A 15103-nucleotide genomic window follows, 5' to 3' on the forward strand; every position below is an offset into this window, starting at 1 on the left:
GCTTATTTTTTTAAATTTTGACTAAAGAGACAGAGAGAAAGAGAAAGTGAGAAAGCAAGCCACTAGGTCTGGGACTTGAACCATGGTTGGCCATGTGGGAGTATCCAGCACCTTAATCACCACGCCACCTGCTGGTCCCCTCCAGTTTTTAAATTTTTCTGTTTAAGTAGTTAAAAGACGGAGTTTTTTTAAGCCAATCTAATACACACACACACACACACACACACACAAATATGTATAGTAATATACCCAGATTATATATGTGTACGTGTGTGTGTGTATGTATACATATATATTGTGGCAAACATTTGCCATATATGTGTGTGTGTATTTATACACGTAGTATATATGGCAAAAACTTACCAGTATATATGTGTTTATATCTTTTAAAGTATATATAAAATATGTGTGTGTGTCTATATCAAAAACATATTTGAGTGTGTGTGTGTGTGTGTATTTTTTTTCTTTTAAAACTTAAAATTACTGGAGCCAGCTGGTGGCATAGTAGGTAAGGTGCTAGACTCCCACGTGACTGACTGCAGCTTGAGCTGTAGATCCAGCAGTTTGAAAATCATACCAGGTGCATGTACATGCATGCCCAGAATCTCAAGAGAATGATGTCATGGCCATCCCTTCTTGGAGGTCTCTTGTGAGAATATGTGCCTAGATAACCTGGCAATAACCTTAAAAAAAATTAAAAATACCTAGGGATTTGTATTCACATGGGAAAGCTCCTGGTTCAAGGCCTCCCTGAATACACCAGGCACATCTTGCCCATGAACTGGTGCTGGTTGAAGACTGGGTATGGATCACATTGTAAAGACCCTGTGGGGGTACTGTTTTCCTGGCAGCTTACTTTCTCACCTTCTCTCTCAAACTACATTCAGCCATGTGGGATTTGATTCCCTTAACCATTAGGCTATGGGCTGACCCATAAAATTGTTATGCAATAAATATTTAATTGTTTATAGTTGATGTACCTCTATCAAAGTTCCTTTCTTATTATAGAATCTACATTGTGTTCTCTAGATGTCAGTATTCACAGTCAAGGCTTGTTAATGTGATATAAATGAAGGTATAAGCAAATTAAAAGAAATAATTGCATTGTAGTAATGAAAAGTTTAAGCAAAACCATTGTGCACAGCTGACTGCTAGTCTAGTTGCTAAGATCAAAAACAATCACCTTTAGTAATTTTTAAGGGTATATGATGTTTCCTTAAGTCTTGTGTCTACCTTAGCATAAATAAACTTTAGGTTTCATTTTATTGTTTTGAAGAAGGAAATTTATACCTAAATCAGATAAAAAATGAATAGTATAATGCTTGGTAATCACCTCTGTTCAGTCATGAAGGATCCATAAAACTGAAGCCATAGGGACCACCTGTGTTTCAAAAAACATCACTGGTGGCTCTTAGGTACAGGTTAGCTGAGGTCACGATCACTGTTAGGGAATCCTAAACAGATTGGTGGATGTTAACAAAGATTTTATTACGTAAACTATCTTGTTTTCAACAGAGTTCAACTTTGTAGTAGACAAAGCAGCCTATTTTCCTAAAGAATTATTTATTTAATTTAATTTATTATTATTATTATTTTCTAATTTGCTATTGGGAAGGTGTGCTCACCAGAGAAACAGAGAGGGAGCGGGAGAGAGAAAGGGAGAAAGCTAGCTGCCAGATCTGGGACTTGGCCATGTGGGAGTGCAGTGCCTTAACCACTGCAACATCTGCTGGCCCAACAAAGTAGCTTTTAAAAATTAATGAGTTCTATATCAGATGGGACATCGTCTGTTATGACAAATGTTACAGTTTTTAAAATAATAGTCCTTTTTTTTAATTGAGAAAACTTTTTTGTGTGTGTGTGGATAATTTTCTTTGCCAGTGTATTTTAAAGAATATTAAAGATTTAGGTAATGGTTTGTCCCCCAAAGGTTCATGTTTTGAATTTGGTTACTGGTGTCATGGCACATGGAGATGGCAAGACATTTAAGATGGGAAGCCCACTCATGAATGGATTAATGCTTTCTTGTGAGATTGAGTGAGTTCTAGCTCATGTGAGAAGTATTACTTGCTGTGAGAGCAGGTGACTTATGAAGGGAAAACGACTGCCCCTAGTCTTTTTCTTTCTTCAGAGTCTGTCATCCTCTTTGCTTCTATTAGGCATGTATTTACATTGCAGCAAAGGCTGGCTTGATGCCAGCTTCATATGTTTAGACTTTCCAGTCCCTAGAATTATTAAACTGAATGTATCAGTATTCTTTATAAATCACCCAGTCTCAGATATTCGTTAGCAAAGCAACGTAGAATAAGACATACAGTAAATAAGTAAACAATAAAATACCTAATATTGTTGATGTTTTGTCCTTATAATTTTTGTATAAGAGGTACCACAGCGCCAACAGATGACATAGTGGTTAAAGCACTGGATTCTCATATGGCCAACTGTGGTTCAAGTACCAGACCCAGCGACTTGAAAATCACATCAGGCGAGTGTGTTTGCCTGCCTAAAATCCCAAGAGAAGAAGGAATTGTGGCATGACCATCCCCTCAAGGGGGTGATTTCTTACTTTCTCCCCTCTGATGGTATCCCCTCAAGGGGGTGATTTCTCACTTTCTCCCCTCTGATGGTTGCACATGCCCTGTGGCAAAAACCTTAAAAAAATAAAAGAAAGAAATAAAAAGAAAGAAGAAACCAACCCTCAAATTTTACATAGAGTTAATAGTTGTTGAATCTTTTTTTTTTTTTTTTTGCTATAGGGCGCGTGTGCACGCCAGAAAGAGAGATAGAAAGTGAGAAATCACCCCCTGGGGGGGATGGCCACGCTGCAGTCCCTTCTCCACCATTCTCCTCTCAGGATCTTGGGCACGCACACACATGCGCCAGGCGTGAGTTTGAGCCATCAGGGATCTTGGGCACGCACAGACGCACCAGGCATGAGTTTGAGCCATCGGGTCCAGGATTCGAACCATGGTCAGCTACATGGGCGTTCAGTAACATAGTCATTATGCTAACTGCTGGTCCCTACTTGTTGAATCTTAAGTGGACAGCATGTTGGATTATTTTAATAGTTCATCTTTCTGGGTATTTGGAGACTTTTATAATGAAAAATTGAAAATATTTTAATTCTGAATGGTAATAAAAAGCTTTAATTATTATCAGTAGTAAACATCTGAGTGTCTTCTAGGTATAGGATTCTGCTAGATTCTGTGGTGGATACATGTTTACCTTTTATTTCTTCATGATGTTTGTGATACTTATATGGTGATGTGACTTTCACTGAAATGATAATGTTTTAGAGTGGGTAATATTGGAAAGCAGTAGAAAGAAAACCTAAATTAGGAATTAGATTATGATATATTCTGTTATGACAGTTTGATTTTTTTTTTTTTTTTAGGTTTTGGTAGGGTAATATGAGCTTGCCAGAGAGAGAGGGAGGGATGATACAGACAGTGAGAAGGAAGGTGAGAAATCAGCCCCCTAGGGGGATGTTCACACCACAATTCCCTCTACTCTTGGGATCCTAGCCATACACACATATGTGCCTGGCATGATTTTAAAGCCACCAGGTCCAGGATTTGAACTGTGGTTGGCCATGGGGGAATATAGCACCTTAACCTCTGTATCATTTGCAGGCCCTACATAATGATATATTCTGATGAAAGGTTTGATGTGCAGGGTAAGAGTTTTATTTTAGAAAAGGTAAAGGGTTAATTATCACAACTTTGTTGAAATTGGTTAATTTTAGTGGACTATTTAAAACAAAGAATGTATTTGGATAATAATTGATGACCTATTTTGGCCTATATAGAAGTCTCTCATCTTTGGCCTATAACAATAAATGAACATCTGGAAGAATTTTGTGTTCTTTTGCCTTGTGAACTATAATATTCCTCATTAAGAGTGATAAAACTACAAGAGCTCAAGAGCTACTTCATGTGATTATTTTTTTAAGACTTGAAATATCTTAAGGAAAAAAACACATTTAAATTAGATGAATTTATAAAATGTGTTATAGCAGAACACATACTAAAATAAGATTGTGCACATGAATGGTGAGATAGGAACTTGTACTTCTAGGTCATTTGTTTTTAGCTCAAATTAATATTACATAAAACTCTTGCCTTCTGGTTGTTTTATATCTCATAATGATCAAAAGAGCTAAGATGATATGTTCAAGTATGAGTGCTATTTAAAGCACTCACTCAAGTTAATGACTTAGCATACACGTTTTACTGGTGTACTCCATATTGTCTGGTATTATTTCTAGGGAGACAGGGTGATGTTTTGGCCAAGAATCTGCCCCTATAGTTAAGATTGTCTAGGTTTGGATCTTGACTCTTCATCTTACCTGTTTTGAGATCTTAGATAAAACATTTAAGGTCTTCATGTGTGCAGTTAAGATAACAATAACTTGGACTAGCAGTTGGTGTAATGGCTATGTTGCTAGACTCCCATGTAGTAGACCGTGATTCGAGTCCTGGACTCAGTGGCTTAAACTCATGCCGGGCACATGTGTATGTGTGCCCAAGATCCGGAGAGGAGAATAGAGGAAAAGGGATTGTGGCATGGCTGTCGCCCCTGGGGGGTGATTTCTTGCTTTCTGTCTCTGTCTTTTCGGTGAGTGCACACGCCCTATAGCAAAAACCTCTCCCCCCCCAAAACAAAAAAACGATAGCAATAACTTACAGGGTTGTTGGCGTTGAATAATCCCTTAAAAGTGCTTCGTGTGATGCTTGGAAACATAGCTATGCAAATGTTATCTATTATTATTTCTAGAAATAGTTAATTAACTTGAGAACTGTCATGGCCTATTTCTTTTTAAAAAATTATTATTTAATTTTATTATTATTATTATTAATTTGCTGTAGACATGTGTGCCCACCAGAGAGAGAGAGAGAGAGAGAGAAAGCAAGCTGCCAGATCCAGGACTCAAACCTCAGTAAGTCACATGGGAGTCTAGCGCCCCAACCACGACACCACCTACTGGCCCCTGTCTTAGTCCATTTCTGCTCTTACAAGAAGATAATTTAGAATGGGTAATAATAAATAATAGACATTTTTGTTCACAGTTTTAGAGACTGATCAGTCCAAGATCAAGGTGCCAACTGACTTGGTGTGTGATGAGGGCTAGTCTCTTCTTCCAAGATGAGTGCTATTCTGTATCTGGTTGCTGCGTCCTCTAGAGAGGACGAATGCTGTGTCTTCACTTGGTGGAATGGATGGAAGAGCTAAAACGGGCCTAGCTACTTCTCTCCTACCTTTTCATGAGCTCAGGATGCCAGCTAATTTGTGCCTGAGGAAGACTGTTCTCTGCTTCCAAGATAGAGGACTGTTCTCTGCTTCCAAGATGGTGTTTTATTGCTGCATCCTTTGGAGAGATGAATGCTGTGTCCTTGTATGGTAGAAACGATGGAAGGGCAAAAAGGAGACCTAGCTGTTTGCCTCCAGCATTTTCATAAGGTTCTAATTCACATTCATGAGGGCAGAGGGCTTATGGTCTCCTAAAGGCTCTACTTCTTAAGTTTTAGTGTGAATTTTGGAGGGGATACAAGCATTCAAACCATATTAGGAACTTCTTTTATTTGTAATATTGTTAAGTAGAATATTTTACTTCAGCTATAAAATGTTTTACATTGTTTTCATTCTTTATTTTGTTCCTTTTATGACTTTGGCCTGAAAATAATAATGATCAAGGTTTGAGTTAAAGTCAACATCAGTAGTAAGTGACTGGTCTGGGATTCCAATTTAGGTTTGTGTGACTCTAGAAACTGGACTCATAACTACTGTTATACTGTTACATACTGAATATTTGTATTTGTGTAATATGAGAGTGGTATCACATCATTTTATTTAGTCTAATGTATTAATTAATGTTCCTTACTAGGTTGGTATAGTGTTGAGTTTCAACCTTTTATTTCAAAGATGCTTCTTGACCATTCATCTTAAGTAAGCATATTGTGGATCAGATGTGTATCAGCAGAAAATTGTCACCAGTAGTAATAGAAAAACAGCCAAGTACAAGTCTTGGTGTTAGTGGTATAATAGTGATAGTTAACATTTACTGAATGCTTGTAATATGTCACGTGTTTTGATAAGTTTTTCAGTGTCATTAATCTTTGGTGATCCTCTGAGGTATTCGTACTATTATTTAAGCCCATTTTTCTCTTGAGAAAACCTGCCCATAGTTATTTACAGGGAAACTGATACAAACTATTCTGATCTAATCCCAATGTCTTAAGGGCTGTATAAGTACATCATCTATTAGTTGTAGTAAATGCTACCCTATTTACAGATGCTTGGGAATTGGAATGTTTGAACTGAGTTACTAAATATTTCCTTCATGTTATCACTTAGCACTTTTCAGAGGCTTAATCCTTTAAAATCTTTAACTTATATATGTGTGTGTGTGTGTATGTGTGTGTGTGAGTATAAAAAACCTCCAACTTAAATAATATTTGGCAAACAGATTGAGTTTGAATTCTGCAATAAACTTCTGTGAGATGATTAGGTTGCCAGGCTAACTTGTGAAAATAATGTAGCAAAAATGAAAATCAGAAGGAAATAATTATTGATAGAAGAGAAAAACAATAAAATGCAAAGATATTAGTTTAGATATTGAAAGAGAGAAAAACAATAAAATGCAAAGATATTAGTGGAGATATTAGTTTAGATATTACTTAATTAAATAGCAGGTTTAGTTAGAGGCTTTCAGAAGAGACTTCTTGGAGAGGTTTTTGCTATAGGGTGCGTGCGCTCGCTGGAAAGACCGTGCTATAGGGTGCGTGTGCTCGCTGGAAAGACCAAAAGAGACAGTGACACAGAAAGTGAGAAATCACCCCCGCCCAGGGGAGATGGCCATGCCACAATCCCTTTTCCTCCTTTCTCCTCTTGGGATCTTGGGCACGCATGCACACGCGCCTGGTGTGAGTTTAAGCCACTGGGCCTGGGACTCGAACCGTGGTCGACTACATGGGAGTCCAGCAACATAGCCATTATGCTAACTGCTGGTCCAAGAAGAGACTTTTATAAAAGAAGTTTTAGTCATTGAAAATCTAATTTTATAGAATTTTAAACTTTATAGCTATTGTTTATAGAATTTTAAAAAGCTAATATTCTTTGCTTCCAACTTTATCACCTTTTTCTTTTGTAGTAATACTGAGATGTGTCATCACTTACATATATCAACTCTCAATTAATGCTATATTTTGACTGACTTATTTATTACAGGAACAGGTTTCTGTACTAATTAATAACAATTTACAATTATTGCCTATAACAAGATGAGGAATAAAGTGCTATGAGAGAAAGTATAGATTAGTCTTATGTAAAAGATGCTTGGAAATTAGATTTTTGTGTAAAAAGCACTCCCTGACTTAAGACCTATTTTTCAAATAGCATTTCAAGACTTCAGGGCTATTATGAATAATACTTTGAATTTTAAAACATTTTAACTTCTGAGTTCTGGTTAAAAAAGAGATTACTATGTATAGGAGAGTACATTACACACAGTTTATATAATTGCTCTGATGCCAGGGTTCAAAGGTAAACATATTTTTGTGTTCTCTTTAGATGAGGACTCTTGGTCTCATATTTTTAATTTGTAAATTTACAAATCATGAATAAACTTGGATATTATAGAGAAATATTACAATGGTACTGAAATTTCCATGGCGTTAGATTTTAGTTATCCATTTATAGACTGTTGTGACACTCAATCATTATTTAATTACTTCTATATGTTTCTTGACTAAAATCATTTACATATTTCTTTTATTAGGAAGTGGCTGTTTTTGTCTTTGATAAAAAGTTGATCGACAAATATCAAAAATTTGAAAAGGATCAAATAATTGATTCCCTGAAACGAGGAGTCCAACAGTTAACTCGGCTACGACACCCTCGACTTCTTACTGTACAACATCCTTTAGAAGAATCCAGGTAAATTTTTGTAAAAGTTTATATGGAAGACATCTCAAATAGTTAGAAATAACCTTGTCTTTGAAATCTGTTTATACAGTATGTTGTCAGTAAAAAAAATTCTTATAAATTAAGTATTGAATTCTTATGTTTTCCTAAAATTTATTTCCATTGTGTATGGTCTCTTTGAAATATTAATAAGAGTTTCTTCACATTTGCTATGAATCTGTATCTGAAAGTAGACTCAGGGTTTTTTGTTTGTTTGTTTGTTTGTTTTTTGCCACACTTTTCCTGAGCTTTCCTGACTCCAAATTTGTTTGTGCTGTTTTTTTCTGGAGTGTTTTTGTTTGTTTGTTTGTTTGTTTGTTTGTCACACTTTTCCTGACTCCAAATTTGTTTGTGCTGTTTTTTTCTGAAGTGTTTTCTGTCAGTGTCTTTAGGGTCACCCTTCTGTGTCTATAGGGTCACTTGTCTGTTATTTCAACAAGTCCTTTATAATTATATTTTTAAGTCTCTTGAAGGGAGAAAGAGCAATAGGTTATACTTTTCTCTATCTCAACAGCTGCTTTTATGAAGGCTGTTCAGAAAGTTCACAGAAAATATTTCTTATGAAAAAACTATGCAAGGTTTTCAAAAAATTCTGTACCAAAATCAACTCGTACTCTAATTCCATTTTTCCACAAACTTTTAAAAGAGGTTTATTATTTATTTATTTATTTATTTTTCATGAGAGACGGAGACAGAGGCACCTGAACAGGATTTTCATACCACAATCCACCCCCAGTCTCACCTACCCCAGTCTCAGATAGCCTAGATCACAGGCATGCACACCTACAACTGCTAAGCTCAAGAAGGTCCCAGAGTGCAGATCCAGGACTGTTCCCATGTGGGTCCAGTTGTACCACCACTATATCATTGCTTGATCTCTAGGAACTTTTCAAAGTCTCTTTGTATAGTGTTTTAAATATAGAACTAGGAATTCATTGTCAAGTATGAGGAGTCAAGGATTACTTTAAGACATCTTAATTGTTAGGTTGTAAACATTTTAGTAGCATTGATAGAGTCAAGGTCACTTTGGGAAGGAAAAGTAGCTTCCAGTTTTTAATGGACTAATGATACTGAGAAGACACTAGACTTCCTCAAGGAGGTGTACTATAGCAAGAGTAGTAATTCTGATGAAACTGCAAAGTTATGATATAGTAGCATATGAGGGGTAAGTAGTATAGAGGCAGTAATTAAAACCATGAAAAAAATAAAACACTTTTCAAGAGTAAGAGCGTAAGGGGAATAGTACCAAGAAAAGAACCTCTCAATGTAGGGGAAAGAAAAACCAGGAAAATAAACAGGGGGAATCATTGTCATATGGCAGGAGAAAAATTAGCAACACGTTATGAAAATCAAAGGGGGGAGGAAAGGATCCACTAACCTTGGGGACTAAGAAATAAGTACTGAAAAGAATCTATTACTTTTGATTAGTGAGAAGTTGTTAGTGACATTCAATAATTTCAGTAGGATGACAGTTTGGAAACTAGAAAATAGATACAAAACAGAGAAGATAATATGTGAGTAAAGCTCCATGGGTAGAACCCAAAGGAGGGTAGATGAGGAATGAACATACTAAGGTGAAGTTGATGACAAATGAGGTTATTCATGTTAGAGGAACTGTACATGTTTTGGAAGTAGAAAATGGCTAATAGGTAAGCAGTGGGTAAAAGGGGTCCTATAATGAGTTAAATTTATTATGAATGAACTTGAATGTTGAATAAAGAGAACAAGGTTAAAATATACTTTGTGATTTTATACTGTGAGTTTATAAAGGCTCTGGGTGTTTAAAATTCTTCAGCTTATGATATAAACTAGAAAATAAAGGAAACCTGTAATGGTTATTACAGGATCAAGAGGTTTTTCGTAAAGAATAGCAAAAACGATACGTTATTGTTGAGGTACTTGGAGGGAGGGAAAGAAGTAGAGTAAGGACTAAATCTATTGAGAGATAGTGGGAAGCTAAATTTGGTATAGGTAGTAAAAGGGTAAGAATAATAGTTAATGGTTGGGGAGGTATTCCTTGAATATTTAAGCAGTTTTCCCCTCTTGCAGCTCAACCAAGTAATGCATAGTGTCTACTTTGTTAATGAACTGAGTGCTGGGAGTAAAGAATGAGATGGCATCTTGACTATTACTAAGCTGGCAAGGCAGTGAGACCTTTTCTCTTTCCATCTAAGCAGCCATTTTATTTCATATATATTGAGATATATATTGATCTTCTGCATATACTTTCATTTGAAAAATAGGCTCAAGGCAGAAGAAAAGTTATTGAGCTATTACAGACAGATGAAATAGTAAAGGGCTTACTTTCCTTTAAACTATTGCTATCCAGGTACAGAAGTTAAGTATAGTCTTGTTGTTGTACTACCTTGTCATTCTCATTGCAAGAACCTAAAGCCCAAGGCCTAAAACTAAGACTTGATCCTCAAATGCTTAGTAATTATAATAATAGTAAGGACTCATTGAGCTTACATGCTATCCACATTGCTGTGTGTTATACACAATTACCTCATTTGACCGCAGTGACTCTTTAACGTGGATAGAGTGAGGCCAAAGAGCAGTAGTGTCCAGTGTCACCATCAAGGCAGGGTGTAGAGATTCTGGGACTTCAAGTCAGGTAACTGTTTCTTCAAAGCCTGAACTCTTCCTCAGTAAGTCTATTAAATGGCAATACCTAACATTTTTATAATTTGCAAAGCTTCTTATACATCAAAGAGCAGTAATTCTAAAAATGATTAACGTGGGCTGGCAGGTAGTGTGGTGGTTAAGGTGCTGGCCTCCCATGTGTCTGACCAAGGTTCAAGTCCTGGACCTGGGGGGCTTTCTTTCTCACTTTCCCTTTCTCTCTCCGTCCCTTTCTGGTCAAATTAAGAAATAAATGATAATAATAAATAAAATTAAATAAAGAAATATTGGGTCTTCAGAAAAGTCATGATGCATTTTGCATAGAAAAATAGAAAAATATGTCATGACTTCTAACAACCCAATAATTCTTTCAAAAAAATGAACTGGGATAAACCAGTTCATGCTGGAACCGTGGGGAGGAAACTTCTCTGTCAGATCCAACCGCTATGCAGGACTGAGAAGAGCTCACACCAGGTAGATGCCATCTGTCACCATAGGCAAAGGAGACCCCAACAAGCTGAGGGACAAAATATCCTCATATGCCTTCTTTGCACACACCTACCAGGAAGAGCACAAGAATAAGCACCTAGACTCTTCAGTCAGTTTCACCGAATTCTCAAAGAAATGTTCCGAATGATGGAAGACCATGTCTGCAAAGGAAAAGTCGAAGTTTGAAGATATGGCAAAAAGTGACAAAACTTATTATGACAGGGAGAAGGAAAATTATGTCCCTCCCAAAGGTGATAAGAAGGGAAAGAAAAAGGATCTCAATGCTCTGAAAAGGCCTCCATCTGCCTTCTTCCTGTTTTGCTCTGAACATTGCCCAAAGATAAAAAATGAACACCCAGGCCTGTCCATTGGGAATATTGCAAAAAAAACAGGGTGAAATGTGGTCTGAATAGTTGGCCCAAAGATAAACAGATAAATGAACAGAAAGCTGCTAAACTAAAGGAGAAATATGAGAAAGATATTGCCGCATACCGTGCTAAGAGCAGGAAAGAAGGGTCCTGGCAGGCCAAGAGGCTCAAAGAAGAAGAATGAGCCAGAAGATGAGGAAGAAGAGGAGGAGGAGGAGGAGGGAGAAGAAGAAGCTGAAGAATAAATGGCCATCCTGTAATGATGTGTGTGGAATGTGTGTGTGTATGCTCAGACAATTGTTTTGCTAAGAATGTGAATTCAAGTGTAGCTCAATATTAGCTTCAGTATAAAAACTGTACAGATTTTTGTATAGCTGATGAGACTGAGTGTAGAGAAAAATTTTTTTAAGAATGCAGGTTGTAGCTTTTAGAGGGGCTACTACATACAGTTAGATTTTATAGCTTCTGATGTTGAATATTCCTTAATGTTTAATTTCTTGACTTGTGTATAGTAGCACAGCACACTCAGAGGAATTGGTATCAATAGTAAATTTTGGGTTTTATAGGATGTTGCATTTTGTGTTTTTTTTTTTCCCAATTTTGTAATAAAATTATGTCTATTTAAAAAAAAACTGTGACAACTTTCTGAATGATATATAAAATAGGTAAAGCTCACTGATTAAAGTGGGCATGTTGCACCTGGAGTTACGCCCATCCCTCTTCCTCATGACTCTTATTCCAGAGGCATCTGTGGAAAATATGCAAGTTGCTTTCAGCATATTCTGAAAACTACAGCCTCAGAAATAAAGATGATGTCATAGTTATAACAGTATTTTCAAGTATTTATTGGTTTACCATAAAGAATATCAGTAATTTGAAAAAGCACAGTTAAAAATGTTTTATTCCTGACTTCTTAAACTTTTAAAAAATTTATCACAAATGTTACAGTGCTTAGTTTGAAAGACTTAATAATTTATCCAGAATAATACATATTCAGAGCCTCTGAACTTCATTGGTTTAAGCATATTATATTTATTTTAAAATTTGCAAATCTAAAATAGTCTACCTTCTTATTGGTAGTTTAATACAACCACAGTATTTTGTGTATTTAATTTTGATAATATGCTAAAAAAAATAGTAAATAACTTTTTCTTTTTAAAACAGGGATTGCTTGGCATTTTGTACAGAACCAGTCTTTGCCAGTTTAGCCAATGTTCTTGGTAACTGGGAAAACCTACCTTCCCCTATATCTCCAGACATGAAGGATTACAAACTTTATGATGTAGAAACCAAATAAGGTTTACTTCAGGTATGTATTTTTATTCAACATGTAAGAGGAATTTTTCCCTTTAAAATTGCTTTTGGCTCTTTCAGACTGTATTTTTATACAACATGTAAGAGGAATTTTTCCCTTTAAAATTGCTTTTGGCTCTTTCAGACTTACTAGCCATGTAAACTACTTTATGTAAACATTGGTTTTTGTAATTTAAAAAATGATTTGTATGCTCTAGAATTTATTTTTTGCAGTTTATTTTTAGGCTTAAATTCTGTTTTAAATAGATACAACTAATAACATTGGTAATCTTTAGGGAGGGGCACTTACTGCTGGTGGATAGAGTGGATTCCCTTTTTTTTTTTTTTTTTTTTTACAAGTTTTCTTGCTATTGGGTACATGTGCTCCCTGGAGACAGACAGACAGACAGAAATTGAGAAATCATCCTCTAGGGAAGATGGCCACATCATAGCCCCTTCTCTTCCATTCTCCTCTTGGAATTTTGGGCATTGACACTCCAGGCATGATTTTCAAGCTACAGGGTCTGGAACCTGAACCATCCAGTCAGCCCTCTGGGATCCAGCAGCCTTAACCACCATATCATCTGCTGACTTGGAGTGGATTAATTTTAATTCTTTTGAATTTTAAACATGCAAATGCATTTTGTAAATAAAACACTAAGTTAATATAATAATAAAGTAATCAAAATTAAAAGTTAGGTCTTTAGGGAAATTATTTAGTATCCATTAAGAGGAATTATTGCTCTCTTTATCTATGCCCACTTTTTTGGATTTTCCTTTCCCTCATATCTTCATCTCAATAGAGTAAATTTATTTTCGAATTTTTTTTTTCTTTCATGAAAGAGAGAGGTAAGAACTGTGAGTGTGGTCTTATGCAGTGAGCTTCCCAGCCTTCCCAGCCAGCCAAGATCATGGGCATATACTGTGCTCTGCATGTATAGGTTGACCTAGGAACCAAGCCCCCATCTTTCATTGGCTTCCAGCATTACGGATTATAGGGCTGTTATTCACCACCATGGCTGAACCTTCATAGAATAAATTTATACAGTAGATTCTAAGTTCTTAGGGCATAGAGATAATTTTATTATTTTCAGTAGTTTTATAAAGGTTAATTGGCATACAGTAAACTGTTCATTTTTAAAGTTTTATTGCTTTATAAATCAGACATATACATTTGTATGAAACCATCACTGTGATCAAAACAGTGAACATACTTATCACTTCCAAAAGCTTCCTCATACCCCTCATAATCCCTTTATTCTGCTTCATGTAGTCTCTCCTTGTCTCAGGAAATTCTGCCCTCTTTTCCATTACTGTGGACCAGTTTGTATTTTCTATAGTTTTGTTTTGTTTTTTAGAGAGATTTTTGCTATAGGGTATGTGTGCTAACCAGAGAGAGACAGAGAGACAGAAAGTAGAAATAACCCCCCAGGTAGCATGGCCATGCTACAATCCCTTCTCCTTTATTCTCTTGGGATTTTGGCGCACAACACACGCGCCCAGCATGAGTTTTAAGCCACCAGCTCTGGGACTCGAACCACTGTTGATTACCTGGGAGTCTAGCAACGTAATCATTATGCCATCTGCTGGTTCCTTCACAGTTAAGTGAAATCACAGAGTATGTACTAATTTTTTTATTTGGCTTCTGGCAATTGATACCATTATTATCTTTCTTCCTTTTTTTGGAGAGGTTTTTACTATAGGGTGCCTGCGCTTGCCAGAAAGACAGAGAGAGAGACAGAGAGTGAGAAAGTGAGAAATCACCCCCCAAGGGGGATGGCCACACTACAGTCCCTTCTCCTCTATTCTCCTCTCATGATCTTGGGCACGCACATACACACACTTGACATGAGTTTAAGCCAACGGGTCTGTGACTCGAACCGCGGTTGACTACATGGGAGCCCAGCGACATAGCCATTACGCTAACTGCTGGTCTCAATATCATTATTTTGAGATTCACTATATTGTACATATCAAAAGTACATTCTCGTTTTCAGTCCATTGTATGGCTATACTGCAGTTTATCTACCTGTTGGTCATTTGGATTATTTCCAGTTTCAGGCTATTGTGAATAAAGCTGCTGTGAATGTACAGGTACAGGATTTTGTATGGATATATGCTTTCCTTTCTTTTGGTTTAATGATTAGATTAAATGGTATATGTATGTTTCACTTTTTAAAAAATTAATAGTGTTTTCCAAACTGGTTGTACCATTTTATTCCCACCAGCAGCAAATTAGAATTATATATATATATTTTATGTTTCTTCCAAAACTTGTTATGTTTGGTCCTTTTTCTCTCCCTCCCTCTCCTCCTTTCCTTCATTTTCTTCAGTGAGTGAGGGGTGGGAAACAAAGAAAGGAAGGGCTT

At 36.3% G+C, this 15103-nt stretch overlaps 1 protein-coding gene and 1 pseudogene across 1 annotated transcript in view; both read left to right on the top strand.

Annotated features, from left to right (window-relative positions):
* SCYL2 (SCY1 like pseudokinase 2) overlaps window positions 1-15103 on the top strand; it is a 77585-nt gene that overhangs the window by 25421 nt on the left and 37061 nt on the right. Inside the window, exons 3-4 of the mRNA XM_014591739.2 lie at window positions 7778-7935; window positions 12606-12750. The gene's annotated coding sequence lies outside the window, so the exon portion shown is untranslated. The remainder of the gene's footprint in view (window positions 1-7777; window positions 7936-12605; window positions 12751-15103) is intronic.
* Window positions 11014-11686, top strand: LOC106735971 (high mobility group protein B2 pseudogene; annotated as a pseudogene).

The sequence above is a fragment of the Tupaia chinensis genome, unplaced genomic scaffold (genome assembly GCF_000334495.1).
Source record: "Tupaia chinensis unplaced genomic scaffold, TupChi_1.0 Scaffold000054_1, whole genome shotgun sequence".
Classification (NCBI taxonomy): Eukaryota; Metazoa; Chordata; class Mammalia; order Scandentia; family Tupaiidae; genus Tupaia; species Tupaia belangeri.